The 13,826-nt window shown below is 45.7% G+C and overlaps 1 long non-coding RNA gene across 1 annotated transcript in view; it reads right to left on the bottom strand.

The window, feature by feature from the left end:
• Positions 1 to 13,368, bottom strand: part of LOC140910683 (uncharacterized) — a 29,052-nt gene extending 15,684 nt beyond the window's left edge. Inside the window, exons 1-2 of the long non-coding RNA XR_012158693.1 lie at positions 13,288 to 13,368; positions 8,670 to 8,867 (exon numbers count right to left, since the gene is read on the bottom strand). This is a non-coding gene — a long non-coding RNA (uncharacterized LOC140910683). The remainder of the gene's footprint in view (positions 1 to 8,669; positions 8,868 to 13,287) is intronic.
• Between the last annotated feature and the right edge of the window lie 458 nt (positions 13,369 to 13,826).

Here is a 13,826-nt window from a genome sequence, read left to right as displayed (position 1 = left end):
CTTGGCTCTTTTGAAGCCTTCATCGCACTCATAACCCTGCTGTTAGTTCATATTTTCTGAAATCTTTGCAGGTCCCCTGTAAGTACCATGTACCGTAAACAGGTCTGTATCATGCAACTGGGGCGCTATCTTTAGTTACGTAGTACAGAACAGTCCTGAATTCTCTCTACCTCTCTGTTCCACAGTGTCATAGTTACATCCATCTATTTCAGGTCTTTGTATCTCAAACAAGACATGCTGGACCTCAATTATAATGTGTAAGCATGTTTTAAGTTATAATCATGCTAAACCCCGCAGTCTTTGCACAAGCAAAACCACCACTATAGGGGTATTGCTTCAGTAAGGAAGGAGCAAATGCAAATAGCAGGATTGGCTGCCTGAAGATTAAAGAGCAAGTTCATCTGAGGAGAAACTTGTGTTCAGCGTGATGTTGGTCTTATTTTAAAAGAGCAGAGTTACGTGACTCTTAGAGACCTTGGCTTCATAGTCTGATTTCAATCTCACTGGTGTAACTGAGATCAGAATCTAGCCCTCTGTCAAACAGCTGCTTTAATATGAGCAATTAAAAATTAACTGTTTCATTATCATCAGTAATAAGTCCATCACTAGCCTCCACTGGTGTAAGAATTCATCTCTTCAGATTGTGGCCTAACTGCACCGAGACTGAGACTAGCTCTTGTGAGCAAGGTGTTCCTGTTCAGGGAAAACACTGAGCAGCCAACCTCGAAAAACAAAAACAAGGCAGGTGTGTCACCCACACCCAGAGCCTCTCCCTTGGCTTTATTAAACCACGCGAAATTGAAAGCATGCTGAATGATAAGTCATATGTGGTGTTACAGTCACTTCTTTTGCTAGCATGCTTGACTGCAGAGCCAGTACAGTCATTTTGATGGATTTGATATACAAAGCATGGGAAGTGTGGGAAACCACCACCATTATCTCAGTTTGCATCTATTACCACGCACCAACTCTATCAGTATAGATCCAAAAATCAAAGGAGTTACTCTGGATTTACATTGACATATGTGCGAGTAGAATTTGACCCCAACCATTTCACTTGTTCTGCTGTTTATGGGGGAAAGAGGGACAAGATATATGGCCTGCCTTATGTCACTTTTGCCTTGCACATGACTATTTTGGACACAAATGGGCTCACTGGTAGCACACCAGTGCGTATGATTCATGTCACGTTTATTTTATCCCCTAGATTTGTAAAAAAAAAAAAAAAAGTTTGCTGTAGTTTGCCTGAAGATTCTTGGTGGAACACTTTTCTGTCAGAAAGTCCAGTTTTGTCTAAGATTAACTTTTAGCATGCATGTGTCTATTTTTGACATTTTCAAAAGGAAAGTCAATGTTATCATTTCAATTTGACTTGTATATTGTATTCGAATGTTAATATAGAATATCCATTAATATTCTGTTTTGACATTACCAAAATGTAATGTTTTACTGTTTCTGAATTAAGATGTTTTGGAATTTCCTGCCTGTAAGGAATTTTGAAATTTCAGCTTTTTCTTCTAGTTTAGAACAAAAACAAATTTTGAGTAGTAGGCATTTTGTGTAGAAGGAAATTCCACTTTCCAACCAGCTCTATTTAGCTCTTACATAGCACTTTTTGTCTGTAAATCTCAAAGTACTTTACAAAGATGGTCGATATTATTATCCCCACTTACAGGCAGAGAAATGGAAGCACAGTGAGATGAATTGATTTGCTCAGGGTCACCCTGTAGGCTAGAGACAAAGCTAGGAATGGTAGCCAGGTGTCCTCAGTCCTGATCCAATGACCTAGCCACTGGGCCACACTGCCTTTCATAAAAATAAATACAGAATATTAGCTAACACGCAGAACACTACTAATCAGTAGCATTGAGCAAAGGAACAGGAGTATTACCTTGTGTGAAAGAGACATTTTCAGCAACAGGCAATAAATGCAATTAGATATTAGGGTTCTCCCCCAACACCCTCCCCCCAAGAAAAGGTACACTGGATTTATAAATGCATGCAATCTAGATCCTTACATACGCTCATACTAACCTTTTACAATTAAATATTGGAATTCCATATTAATCTCACTCAAGTGATGCATAGCAAATGCCAGACAGCATCCTTTGTTCTCAGAAACTAAATTATTGCCTAGTCCAGATCACTGACAGCATTTCAGCCATATACCTTTTGAACAGAGGACTGTAACAATCTACTGCCCAGATAAATACAGAATTTAGCTGTGTACGTGATGGCTAGTACAAGAAGGGGGAATGTAATGAAACAGGAGGGTAAATGAAAAAGTGCATAATGCAAGAGCATGGTTAATCATTTACTTGAAATCTTAACCCTTAGATAGCAGAAATATTTACACGTTCTTCAGACAGAGTGCCATAAAAATAAAATGACTCAGGTTCACATTATTGACAGCTTTGAATGGGAGGACAGTGCAGTGGGTGGTTTACTTTAGCAAAAGGCTACTAACTTCCATTGCCCCGAATGAATGTGTTTCGATAGACAGAGACCCTGAAACAGGTATTTGCCCAAAACAAACACAAGTGAAACACATATAGTATGTGCTGACTATTTGTAACACAAAAAAATAAAAGTGAGGTAACTGCTGCAAGGTGCTACAGGCAACGTTATGGGAACTAGAGATTATGCTGCCTAAATCTGAACATTCAGAGTCAAATTAGCAAACTGATCCTCTGATTTAATTGTCTGAAAAACCTGATTGGCTGAAGATTCTAAAAGACAAGATTTCCCTGTGAAGTAATTCACACCGAACTGCATGTCTCCAGACAAACACCAGAGCAACCAGATTTTCTTCAGTCCTTAGAGCATTTCAGGATTAAGAACTGCAAACAAAAATTGTTGTGGCCTTCCCAACAACACCTCCTCCGACCCCACACCTTTTTATTGTAGTTTAACAGACTATTTTGGGAGCACAACAATCTAACAAACACCCAGAGAGAACTTCAGCATTTAAGGAATCAAGTGATAAGACAGCAAAAGTCTATGTAAAGTTTCCTTAACAGGGGCCTTGTCTAACCCTGCTCTGAATACAAGGGCACTAGTGATTAGTAATGATCCCATACAGCATAAATGCAGCCTGGGGGATTCCAATGCAGGGCTGAATATTGTAATAGTTTCTGTTCTGGCTGGGTCTGTATGTGGTGTATCCACACCCAACCCTAAGGGTGTGGCTTCTCTCAGTGAGAAAGGACCCCATCTCAGTAAGTAGCTCTGAGAGGAAGTTGAAGGGGGTATGCACTTCCTGCCCTGGGAAGGAAGGGAAGCTGTTTTTTACCAGCAGCATGAGGAACGCTGCCTTTGTACCCTCGCCGAGTAACAAATACATGTTGTTCTGTGAAACTGAACTCACACCAGCAGCGTTATTGCAGGGATTCGGCCAGGCTCTGCTAACCCAACAATAAGGAGACTTGCAAGGTCACATAGCAGTATGAGCCTAGCTCTGAGATTGTGCTGAGTTACTCAGCAAAAGGGAGTGTTGCAGCCCAAAAGCAGCAGACTTTTGTAAGACTAGACATGTTGATAGCAAGAGGCTGATAAGGATTTGATTAGATGATATGGTTGCCTGAGATAGCAGGGGACTGGACTTGATGACCCAGGAGGTCTCTTCCAGTCCTTTGTACTTATGGGAAGTCATAAAGGAACATATCGTCCATCTCTGCTGCACAGTGAGGAGGGAAGCAGAGCCAATGGGGGACCTGCCTAGAAGGAAACAGTATCTCTGTAGAAGTATCCCCCTCCTAGCATAGCTGCTGCTAGCCCCACAGAAGCTATGCAATGCCGTGGAGTGGGGTGAAAGGGACATGGTAAAGGAAGAGAAGGTAGTGTGCAGAGGATATCCTGACTGTGCAGCACGTTCCCTTTTCAGGAACAAGTACATTAAAAATGCAAAATGTACTGCTGCATGCAGGGCCAGCTCCAGCTTTTTTGCCACCCCAAGTGGCGAAGAAAAGAAAAAGAAAAAAAGAAAAACCCGATTGAGCTGCCGCTGAAGTGCCGCCAAAGAGGAAGAACGGGAATGAAGGACCCGCCGCTGAATTGCCACCGAAGACCCGGGTGTGCGGCCCCAATAACATACGGAGTGCCACCCCTTTCTATTGGCAGCCCCAGGCACCTGCTTCCTTCACTGGTGTCTGGAGCCTGCATGAGCAACAGTGCCTCGCCTTCTGCAGCACTTGAGAGGACATCAGGGAGTGTGAGGAAAAAGGGGAGAGCTGCTATGAATGGCTGGATTCCAGCAGATCTTTGCCTTCCACTGGAATAGCCAGTTCTCCCTCTCTGCCACCAACCACACCTTCCTAAGGACACAACACAGTGAGGTGACAGCACAGAACTCACAGCCTAGGGAGAGGGTGGGGCCATCTTTGCACCCTCCCAATCCCGGGCTGCTCCTGGTGTATCTGAGACAGACCCTCCTGGGGACCTGTCACACCGGTACCATTCTAGCACTCTCTTGCATGACCAGAAGTGGTGTTGCAGCAGCTCCACTCTGGTTTCCCCAGTGTCTTCTCTAGCCAGGCTACTTTACAAAGTCCAGGGCCTTTGCTTAGCGTCCAACAGAAAATAATAAAACAGCTAAATCTTCAGCCCACAGAGTCTCAGTGACTGGCCCCATTCTTTTCAGGAAAGCACCAGCTGCAATAAACTGTGCCCATGCCAACCCCGCTATTCCTGAGCTTCAAACTCACCACCCAGAGACTAGCACACTCTCTCCCTACCCAGCGCCTCAAGCAGGCTGTAGCACTCGTTTGGCTTCTGACATAAGCCAGACACCACAATGCAGCCTGTCGGCTTTGCTGGGCTTCCCCCTTTTAAATTCCCTTCTCAAGCTTAACAAGATGCAGCAGGGTGAGACTCCTTAAGCCTCAGGCTGCTGGTTAACCCTTTCCAGACAGGGACCTGGCTTATCTAGAGATATGGCTGCACTTCAAAGTTAGGGTGTAATTCCCAGCTTGAAAGGACACACTCCAGCTAGCTCTGAGCGAGCTACTGTGCTAAATGTAGAGTGCCTTGGATGGGTATGTGCTCAGGGCAGTTAACTCGCTAGCCACTGCAGCAACACGCTATTTTTAGAGGTGTGTCTCCTTGAACTTGCATTTACACCTTGTAGCACTGGTGTAGAGGTACCCTAAGTTACAACAGCCTCCAAGGGCTGCCACCTGGATTGTAGTGCTGCCCAGAATCTCCACAGCACTGCACGCTGCAGTCCGGCCCCGGCAAAGCCTCTGGCTCTGGCAAAGCCCAGAGGGAAGTCTTAAGTCTGTCTCCCTCTGTTTCTGCACCAAGGAAATCCTCCCCACAAGTTTGTAGGCCACTCTGGCACCTTTACCCAGACACCATATTCCAGCAGTGGTCGCCCCGGTGCCAAATACAGAGGTAAAATAACCTCCCTACTCCTATTCGAGATTCCCCCGCCAGTCTGCAACGTCAGTCAGTTTACAGCTATTGTCCCATAGATACCTGTAATGTAAAGACTACCTTTCCTGAGCCAGGCAGAGTCATGAGAGAACTCCATGACAGCTAGGGATGAGTGAAGCTCAGAAGATTCAGTAGCTGTGTTTGGATAAAGTTGTTCAAAAGTTTGTGCTCTTATCCAAAGCAGTTGAGGCTGTTAGCTCAATTTTTTGATGCACAGTTTGGGCTGGAAACATTAGAACAGCTGCCTTTTTTGTGGTATTTTGGTACTTCCAGTCTCAGCCAAACCCAGGAAGTGCAGGCTTATGTAGAAGTGTTTTCTTTTTTAAATTTAACTTATTTTGATGTCCATACTTTGGTTTGACTTCAGTGTAGGATGGGCGTGGCTCTTACTTTGACCCAAATCAGTTTACAAATCCCTAATTACTACACGGTAAAAGTTTGGTTATGGCACCAGCAGTCAAGACTTGCGTTGTTCATTTTGTACATTATGTCAGTACATTTGAACATGGATCTCATATGTTCTATACATCTTGGTAGTGATTCCTGACTCTGGAAGTCGGAATGTCGTTAATGGCAAGAAGAAAGTTCCCGACCTGTTCAGTGCCAGTGAATTGTGTGACACTACTTGTGTATTTATTTGCTGGATTATTAGTTCTTCAAGGAGCCAGACTCTGACATTTAGCCTCTGGCCTGCATTCTAACCCACATGCCTAATAGGGCTCTTTTAAAGAGATCTAGAGAGAAGGAGGGGAGAGGAATGAGTTGTGTCTACTCTAGATCACTATTGCTAGGCTGATGCACAATTAGCATTCCATGCCCAGAAATTTCTGGAATTGGGTGTGGTGATTTTGGCATCTTCAATAGATTTCCTATAGCTGGACTAATAAATTCCATTGAAAGCACATAGTCAGGGCAGCTGCTTTAGAATAAGACATGTGACCTGCATGGGTAGGGAGAAGCTCAGCCATAGGATCAGAAAGCAGTCTCATTTCCCCTAACTCTGTAGCATTTTGCAGCAGGGTTTTTCATTTATATAGGTAATACTGATTGGCTGGTTAATTAGTTAGCTGACTAGCTAATTGAGTAATTCCATAGTCCACTAGAGGAGGAGAAAGAATCTGCATGGATTCCAACTGGAGATTTCCGTAAGCAAGAGGAGGGAAGATATTATTATAGTGCTTTTGACACAGCAGACTGTATAGAGTTGGTGAACAAAGACTCTAACTGACACAGATGAACTCAATTTCAGCTTTTAGAACTCTGAGCTACTTCTTGCAGTGTTTCTGTGGGTTCTGATTGGTTTAGATTTAATTTTTCTTTTGTTTATATTTATGTATCACTGAAGATTATGTGGATTATGATGTAGCCTTGTTAGTAGAAATTACGGGGTTTTTTTTAAGCATTATAAGATTATATAAAGTTGGTACTCAAGAATTAAGTTAATTCCTTTTGTTCTTTTTGGACTTGAGTGTGAGGAGATTGACTCTATGCAATCCTTGCTGAAGATCCTCAATGACTGAATTCTAGGTCTCATGCTTTACTATATGAGTTGTGTTGGAGCATTAGGAGTGGGGTTGTGAAGTAAACACTAGCCAAAGGTTACACAATTACTCAAGGAGCTCCTCCACACAAAGCGCAAGTGTGGACTCTGCATTATGCCTTATGAGTATTATTACGGCCATTATGAGGCAGTCTGCTCACCCTGCCATGTCTAGCCAGATCTGTGAGCTGGTGTGGAAGGTGGGAGAACTGGTGGGATCCTTGTTTGTACCGTGAGGCGCTAGGAAGGAACAGTCCTGGTACTCCAATAAGCACAGAGTGTGCTATTTGGGACATCTGGCATATGTCCCAAATCTGTGCAATCGGGACATCTGGCATCGGTGCCGACTCCGTGGGTGCTCCAGCCCCAGAGCACCCACGGGGAAAAATTGGTGGGTGCTCTGCACCCACCGGCAGCTCTCCGCCCCATCCCCCTTGCCCCAGCTCACCTCCGCCTCCTCCTCTGAGCACACAGCCACTTCCTGCTTCTCCCCCCTACCTTCCTCCCTCCCAGCGCTTGCGCCGCAAAACAGCTGTTTCGTGCGGCAAGCGCTGGGAGGGAGTGGGGAGGAGGAGGAACGCGGCACACTGGGGGAAGAGGTGGGATCAGGGTGCAGATTTGGGGAGGGGTCCAATAGGGGCAGGGAGGGGGTGGAGTTGGGGCGGGGCCAGGGCAGGGGGGCGCGAGCATCCACTGGCGCCAACAAAAGTCAACAAAGCCAACAAAAAACATCTGGTCACCCTAGCTTGGATGCACAAAGTGATCTAAGTGTCACAGTGCCTAGAAAATCACAGGAACAACACTGCAATCCAAAAAGGCAGAGTTAAGCACCATGGCTCCCTATACAATAAATGGGGAGAGATAAGGGCCTTTGACTGTAACCCACAAATGCCAGCATGCTAGGCAAGGGGTTCCACAGGAGAGGAGTTTCAACAGGAGAAAGTGAGGGAGCCTCACATCAGAATATCCCAATAGCTCGGTGGTCACAGCACATGCCTGAGATGTGGGAGTCCTGTGTTCAAATCCTTTCTCTCCTCTTCCTGAGTGGGGAGTTGAAGCTGGGTGTCTCACATCCCTGGTGACTGCTCTAACCACTGGGATAAAAACTATACTGTGGGTGGCAGCACCACCACCTCCTCTTTCTCCTGTGATGGCCAGATTCTGAATGGAACCTGCTCTTGTAGGCAGTCTCTGAGCATGCCTACCAGCTCAGGACCCGCATGTGAGGTAGGCAGCCAAATGCCTTTCTTTCCTAGTTAGTCGGTTGTTATGGGACTTAGGAGATAGGCATCTGGATGTGCAGTAGTGCACATGCAGGAGGGAGAAAGTTAGACACTAAGGAACTTTTACCCTGAAAACATAGGCGCTGAGTGAGTTTAGGTGCTTGCAGGGTTCAGTGGGAGTCTTGTGGATTGCAGGGGAGCCTAAACATGGGACTTCGGCACCTTAACCCAAGAAATTAGCATATTAAAACATAGCACAACTGAGTTTTTGCTATTTATTTCATTTTTAAAAATCCAAATATTTAACATGATCCAATAAGTACATTTTGGCATTACTGAGGGGCCCGATCCAACAAGGTGCTCATTGGCCTCCTGCCAAGTAGGGGATGGCCATCTTCCTCACCAACTGAAGATAATAGGAGTTGAGGATGTTTAACTGATAGGAAAACTACTTTACTGAATACTACACATACCTACTTGCCAGACAGCCAATACAGGCATTGAGAGATAATGACAGCTCCTTGGTTGTCACTGGCTGAGGTGCCTCACACATTCCTTTGAGGAAGTTCCTTTGTGACATGGTATACAGGATGTCTTCTCATATTCTGGCTTCATACAGTATTGCTCACTTGTTTAGACTCTAGTCTCCACCCATATGCCAGGATGTTTTTCTAAAATGGTAGATGCAATACATACTGTGATTCTTTAGTATTGAGACAACCTAACCAATAAACCTACACAATTATTTCCAGACAGTTTATGTTAACAATATAATAGTTTCCAGGGGCAGCTAGTCATTCGCGGCTAGTTGAACTAAGCCCCGCCAATCCTTTGTACAAAGATTCAAAGAGGTTTGCTTATATTTTTTCTATTGTCTGCTTATCTTAATTCCTTTGGAGAGACACCAGTCTGGCGAGGGTTGACATTGCACTAACCCTCCAAAATCCTTTCTCAGCAAGTACAACAGCAACCAGTCACCTGTCAGGACAAGCACACATGTAACACACCCACTTCTCCCATTTCACTAGAGGTACAGCTGTTTCGGTGGTTTGTGTTGTGGAGCAGAGTCAAGTGGGGAGGGACACGTGGATTCAGGTCAGTTATGGGAGCGAGGGAGGCAGTGGAAGTACGTTCTGCAGGGCATGGCAAAGGAAAGAGAAGGCGGTAACAGGAAAGACCTTTCTGCACTGGGAGAAGGGTAGGGAAGAGCCAGAGTATGTCTTTTCTTCACTGCATATTTCAGTTATGAGAAGTCACTAATAGTTTCTTTAGTGAAGAGAAAACAGTTGTTTATATTTCTGCTTAAGCTCCAAACTATTTGCTCCTGGCCATCTAATTGCTAGTGTATAGTTTAGCTAGGTTTGGCACTAAGAGGAAATACAAGCAAGATCTCTGTTCTGGGCTGATCTAAGTCCCATTTCAGTCATTTGACTTCCGTGGGAGCTGGATTAGCTCTTGTGTGGGCAAATGTAGCAGGATGTTGTGTGGAGATTTATCTATAGGAAAAATGCTCTCCAACATGTTTACACCCCCCTAATCAGGGACTGACCCTTGGTGCAAATAGAGTTGAATCTTAATGCGGTAGCCTAGTTGAGTTTTCAGTATTAATTTTATTTTTTTAAACAATGAGGGCCAGAAGCTCAGGGACTGGGGATCTTGAGGGAAGTAGGACCTTTAGCCTTTTCCCTCTAGCTACCACATGGACAGGAGATGCTCCCTCCCCCAAACCTCCCAGGGTGAAAGGCGGAAGAGCAGCAGCAGTAGGAGCACTAGGAGAGACCCCTTCACTAGTCTTGGAGCTCAGGAGCTCCCCAGACGTGATTAGTAACAGACTCCAGGTGTAATTGTGTCTGCAGCAAAGGACTGTTTACTGTCCTGAGGGAAGTGAGAGGAAGAGATTAGGAAATGTGGTTGGGGGGCTGTAATATGTAGGGACCGGAAGGGGAAATCAAGGGGGCAGTTGGAAGAGTGTTTAACTGAGCAGGGGTAAAAGAAAACACTACAAACAGTGGAACAGCCAGGATATGCACATGCCATAACTGTGTGACTATATCATTGTGTCATTAACAGTTTTCAAAGTGCCGGAGGGGTGCTGAAGCCCAGCTCCACCCCAGGCCCCGCCCCCGCTCCACCTCTTCCCCTAAGGCCCTGCCTCTTCCTGTCCCCCCTTCCTGCCCTGTTCCATCCCTCCCCCAAGTGTGCCATGTCGTCGCACCTCTGCCCTTTCCCCACCCCCCACCCTTTTGCATGGCACAAAACAGCTGTTCGTGGCAGTGGGAAGTGCTGATCTGTGGCGGGGGGAAGGGGGAGCTGATAGGGGGGCTGTCGTGGGTGCTCAGCACCCACCATTTTTCCCCAGTGGGTGCTCCAGTCCCGGCGCCTATGCTTGTCCTGCCTCAGCCCTTCCCCTTTTTGGTTTATTATTCTCGTGTGTCATTCAAAAGCTTGACTGTAAGCTTTTCATAAAGAGACTCTGGCCCAGAGCCTCAAAGGCATCCACAGTGGGAGTTAGGCACCTAAAAAACTTTGAGGGTCTGGGTCTCTGGCTTTTTCTTTGTATTCTGAAGCATCAAGCACAGTTCTGGGTGCTCTAAAAATAAATTAATCCAACTGGAAGAGCAGATTCGCTGGTTAAATTACTGGATGGATGAGTGAGTGGGATTTTCAGAAGCACTCATGACTGACCTAACTCTGCTCCCATTGAAGTGAATGGGAGTTTTACTATCAACTTCAAAGGGATGAGAGTTAGGAAAGTGCCCCTGAAAACCTGAGAAGGTTTAACAGGAATGAAGAGGTTTCTGTGGGGTTTTTTTGGCCCCTCACACTAGATTCTCAGTTCAGCACATACTTTTGAAAAGGTGGATCATTGTACTGTACATTCATAATGGAGTCTTGCCAGTTTCGAGTGAGAGAAAACAGTGAGTGAGGTAATATCTTTTATTGGACCAGCTTCTGTTGGTGAAAGAGACAAGCTTTTGAGCTTACACAGAGCTCTTCTTGATATTATTCTGCAGTCACTACCAATTTAAAAGTGTACTGCATGCTTAGTCTTTAGGGGACGTTGGGTGGCTTTAGAACTGGAAGCAAAGATTATTTTGACCTGATGAACCAGATCATCTGGATATGTTTCAGTAGGGTGTATCCATGCAGGTTGCTACACAATCCTAAGGTAAATGCCTGAAGGCATACGCTTTGTCATTCGGTTCCTGACCTGAGAGCAGATTCCTTCCAGTGAACTAATGCATTTCAAACACACCATTTATGATTTGTTTGAACATCAGACTGGCAAAAGAAACTGGATAAGTATATTACCAGGTCATGCCATTCTGATCAATTTTGTCCATTTTGCTTTAGAGTTATTGGCCAGATTTGGCTCTCAGTTCCCCTAGGTAAATTCAGATATCCCTTAGGGTCATTGCAATTATTCTCTTGTTTTGTATCTTTTTCAATATAAGAATACATTTGTCCAGAAAATGACAGGGTTTATTCTTTTGAGTGGTAAATGAACTCAATGATATTATACTGGTGTAAAATGAGTTTAAGTGAGAAGAGAATCAGGCCTATTCTAAATGTTAATGTTAAAGAGGCTAAATCCTGTTTCAACTGAAGTCCATGGCTAAGCTTCCATGGACTTGAAAAGGACCAAGATTTAAACCAAAGTGAGTCTATATGGATAAATTTAAATATATGCAATTTGACATTAAAACATCTTAACAGTCCAGATGATTCATCTGGTGAAGTTTCTCCAGGGGTTTGAGAGAGTCTCCATTCAGTCTGTCTGTTTTAACTTCTGGTTAGCCAAGAATTCAAGGCATCAGTAACATCCATTTCTACTCTCATCTCAGCAGTATTCCTATGGAGCAGTGGCTGGATGCTTGAAAGGATTTAAGCATTGTGACGCTGAGTGTAACACTGCCTAACTGTTAGGCTGCTAAAAATATCACAGGAACAGCACGGAGCTGCTCAAAGCCTGATTTAGCCTCTTAGGCTCCAGTGGTATGAATGGGGAGAGTTAGCCACTTTACACAGTGGTGCTCAGAAGAAAACCAAGTGAGGTTCCATTGGCCAGATGGACAATCGTATGTAGGTGCCTAACTGCCATGGATGTCAATGGAAGTCAGGAGTGAATACCTGTAAGGATGTGTTCACTCCAGCCCAGAAACTTGGCAAGACCCACACATGTCAGCCTTGACTGACATGCACATGACAGCCTCTCCAACTCTGATGGTCAAGCAGAGGAACAGACCCACTGAAAGTCAGCTCTACTGAGCTTCACATGTTGTAATCAGAGGGACACGTACAGAACCTCCTAAAAACTGCTATCTTAAAACATGAAATTGCAAGGACAGTAAGGACACCGCTCCTCTCAAAAAACACCATTTCACTTGAGCAGCTCCTCTGCTCCAGGACTCTAAATACACAGGCAACTGACTCTACACATGATGAGTTTAAAAATCCTTCCAAATCACTGGAGAAACATGTAGTCCCAGACACAAGGAGGAGGGCAAAGCAACCAAGGTGTGAACAAGGGAAACTCCCTACACACATACCCACTGCCTTATCCCTTTTCCACATGCTCAGCAACCTGGCAGACCCAGCCAAGACACACTCTAGCAGCAGTCACGCTCAGTCACATTCCAGGGAACATCAGAGAAGCTCTGCACCTTCTGGCAGCAGGGGACACATGGGTCTATGCATTAGAGCAGTTCAAGAGAACACTCTTCCCTGATCTGACCCTCCTGGGGAGGGCTGCTGTCTCCTATCATGGCAGCTGTAATAAGGCTGTTCTCCCTCTAGGACTAGTTGCTGCCATAGAGGACCTGGTGATCCAAATGTCTGTCTCAGTGCCACCTGGCAACTGCAAAAATCCACCATCAACTCATTCCTATGCTGAAACACACACTCTGGGATCACATGGCAGCCTCAGGCTGGCAGGGAAGACAGCACAGATGGGCCCCTGCCCACTCTCCAAAACAACACCCCACCAGGCACCCCTGCCACCCTCGCCCATGCTCCCCAAACACTGCCCCCCCCACAATACATAGCTCCCACAGAACACTACAATAGGACGCCCAGCACTCTAATACTCACCAGGGCTGTGGACAGAGTGAGCAGGGGAAGAACAGGAGTCCTACAGCTGGACACAGCACCAACAGCCGCCCCAGAAGAGGCACAGCCCACCCCCTTCCACCGCACCCAGCTGGGGAACCCCACCACTCCAACAGGGCCATACACAGCCAGAGGAAGAGATAAGTAAGAATGTGGGGAGACACCACATCCTGACCCTCAACAGAGAGCAATCCTTTGCTTCAAAACTCCCTGGCACGGGTAATCCTCCCTCTCCCCTGCCGCCAGAGCGCCTTGCATTACTCTACAGCTGGGCTCAGTGCCAGCTGCTGGTTGCTGTGCAACCCAGCGCCCAGCTCCAGGTCAGGCTGGCGTGCCGCCAGTCTGTAGAGAGAGAGAGGCAGCCAAACAAGGTAGGAGTTCAGCAACTACTGAACGGCCTATGGCAGAGAGAGATGCTTAGTAGCACCCAGGCGGCTGGACTTGGGCATTACACAGTTGCTCTGTGCTGAGAAAGGATCAGGTTTCAGCAGCACACACAAGCATGGGCTCATGAAGTCACT

Source organism: Lepidochelys kempii, chromosome 4 (genome assembly GCF_965140285.1).
Source record: "Lepidochelys kempii isolate rLepKem1 chromosome 4, rLepKem1.hap1, whole genome shotgun sequence".
Classification (NCBI taxonomy): domain Eukaryota; kingdom Metazoa; phylum Chordata; order Testudines; family Cheloniidae; genus Lepidochelys; species Lepidochelys kempii.
The sequence above is the reverse complement of the archived record's forward strand: the minus strand, read 5'-3'. Positions and strand labels throughout refer to the sequence as shown.